Genomic DNA, 2,851 nt, shown 5'->3' on the forward strand with positions numbered 1-2,851 from the left:
AGGGTAGGGGTAGGGGTAGGGGTAGGGGTAGGGGTAGGGTTAGGTCTAGGCCTCTTCTTTATTGAGTTTGATGGGGTGGTCGCTCGTTACGGAAGTCCTTCCATATATATATAATAATCTGATTTCAGAGCTAGAATTATTTAATATAGTAAGTAGTATATTTAATAGTATTAAAACATCCTTTTTTTCTCACCGCGATGTTGAGGATAGAGGTACAGCTTCCTTGGCTGGTTTCGCCGCCGCCGCCGTGATTGATCTTTAAGAAAAGATCAGCCCAAAAATCAAACGACGCCTTCCAGCTTGCAGCTCGTCCACTGTTTGATCTCTCCCACACTTTGAACCGAGCTTCCACTTTCCGGCAGATATGAAGGCAGCCAGCGAATCCAAGCACAGGGTGGTACACAATATATTAGTTTAGACGTAGATCTAGATGGACCGCAACCTGATTTACCACTGAACTAGTTGTATCCGTGACGCCAAGTTAGTCTTCTAAACTAAAAAATCTCAACTAGAATAGCACAGTTTCACCATTGAAAACAAATCATGTAAAAGCAAAAGTAATGTCGCAGTTCCTTTATAAACTTCTGAGGAAAGAAGAACAAAGCACTGCTGATTCACGGACAACGAAATGTACTGACATAGATTCTAGTCGACTTTGGCTAGATCTAAATTCTAAATTATGTGGCCTATCCGTTTCGCAAAAAAATATGAGCCAAAAAATTCGTTCCCCTTCTCTGGAGAGCCAGCACAGCTGTAGTATAGGAGTATAGGCCTACAGTAATAGTAGTACAGTAATAATCACTTATCTAGAATCTAGCAGTCAATGTTACATGATCAATAAGACAAGACACACTCTCTCCATTATTGACAGGACAAAAAGACCTCGCTTCAAAACTGGAGCCAGTGGAGCAGAGGAAGATGAGGAAGGTCAGATGACTGCTACTCTAGATTCTAGATCCTAGATTCTAGTCTTATCATGATGGCCTATCTGATCATGATGAAGGAAATGCTATAAGGATCTCCACAAACCTAGCCTAGTACACACACAACAGTCGCCACTGACTGAGCTCTCGCCAATAGTCGATCTCTCTGACGTGACACTAGAATCTAGATCTAGATCTAGATTCTAGATCTAGATCTAGATCTATCTGATCTCAACGTAGGCTAGCCTACCCTACCTCTCTACAAAACTACTTTCTAGATCTAGATTTGGTAGTAGGCCTAGTCTAGATTTAGATCTCTATTCTAGATTCTAGAGCTACCGGGCTACACTCTAGCTTCATCAGCCATACAAGGTGGACTTGAGTTCACACTGAGCTGAGCACTTTTTTTGCGGTAGGCTAGACTATGACAGATTCAAAACTCAATGACAATGAACAATGCCGCCTACACTTCCCTCAAGAAACATAAACAAGGCGGAGAAACACAACAAATCGCCAAATCCGCATCAAAGTCCAATAGCCAATGTTGGCCAGAAACCCTTACCCAGGCCTAATCTTCCGATATTTCATCCACAATACAAGAGAATAACACAGGAAACACAGTAGGAATCTCCAATATTCAAGAATAAAATGGTAGACACAACTACAATCTGATGGAAGAAGATCAGCACATAATTTGACGACAAACTACCTGGAACCAGTTCCTTGACTGTTGCCGCAGCTCGTAGGCTAGCCTAGTACACCGAGGCTAAATTGATACCAACCAGCACAGCCAACAGCTCTTTCCGACAGGTGACAAGACAACCAATGAGCGGTCGCGACCTCGATAACCTATTTCATTCGCGTGTCAACCTCAGTGCACATCAAATTCCTACGTCTAATTCAATTTTATTCGACACTTTATTCTTACCAACAGAACAACAAACCAGAACTACCTATGCACAAAACAGAAATTACGCTGAAAGCAACCAGAAATTCAGACAACATGGGCGTTTTCCACCGGTACCTTGTTCAGTACTTCTTCAACACTCCGCGAACATACCCTCGGTTTCGCACAGGTTCTGTTTACAGCTCTCAAGTCACATGCCCTAGAGCGTGAGAGAATCGGGCGAGCTCGCGAGCTGAAGTTATTGATCGAGTGAAGGTGTGCGCATCGGTGTAGAGGAACAGACATCCACCATTAAATAATAACATATATCTCTGCTAACTATAGAATTACACTATAAGGTCTAAAGGAGATAACTCTGTGATGATAACAAGATCGGTTGTCTGTTGATAGGGTTGATGCCAAGGAGATTAAAAGTAAGATTAGTTCTAAACTTCTTGGTTGATGCTCATCTTTTGAAATCAATTCGCCTTGATAACGTACATATGCCCTTAATCTTTTTCAAAAAGATTATTATTGATTGTCCATGCTTCGAACACGTATAATAGGATTGGCTCGATAATAATGATATTTAATAATAATATTAATTATAATAATAATGATAATAATAATAATGATAATAATAATGATGATAATAATAATAATAATAATAATAATAATAATAATGATGATGATAATAAATAATAATAATATTATAATTATAATAATAACAATAATAACAAGAACAAACAGTCCCCTCAAGGGAAATAAACTTATACCGCCTGTGTGCGACTGTGAAGCACCTACAACTGTTACACAAGGAGTTTACAGTGGTTCTAAGCTCCTTGCTGTTACACCACAGGCACTGGTTGGGCTCTCTTTGGTCACTAACTAAAAAAATTAAATAGATCTATATATTTTTCCAAGACCTTGTCTAAACCAAAAATGTCATGGTCTAGAGGCCAAAAAAAAATTGTGCATATGTGTACTTGTGTGTATAATATATTGTGTTCTATATTATATAACATGTAGTCCTACAGTACAG

At 39.4% G+C, this 2,851-nt stretch overlaps 1 protein-coding gene across 1 annotated transcript in view; it reads right to left on the reverse strand.

The window, feature by feature from the left end:
- Window positions 1-1,626, reverse strand: part of LOC101862588 — a gene marked incomplete at its 3' end in the record, with an annotated part of 5,536 nt that extends 3,910 nt beyond the window's left edge. The window contains 2 exon segments of the mRNA XM_035970461.1: window positions 194-581; window positions 1,486-1,626.
- Between the last annotated feature and the right edge of the window lie 1,225 nt (window positions 1,627-2,851).

This window comes from Aplysia californica, unplaced genomic scaffold (genome assembly GCF_000002075.1).
Source record: "Aplysia californica isolate F4 #8 unplaced genomic scaffold, AplCal3.0 scaffold00270, whole genome shotgun sequence".
NCBI lineage: Eukaryota > Metazoa > Mollusca > Gastropoda > Aplysiida > Aplysiidae > Aplysia > Aplysia californica.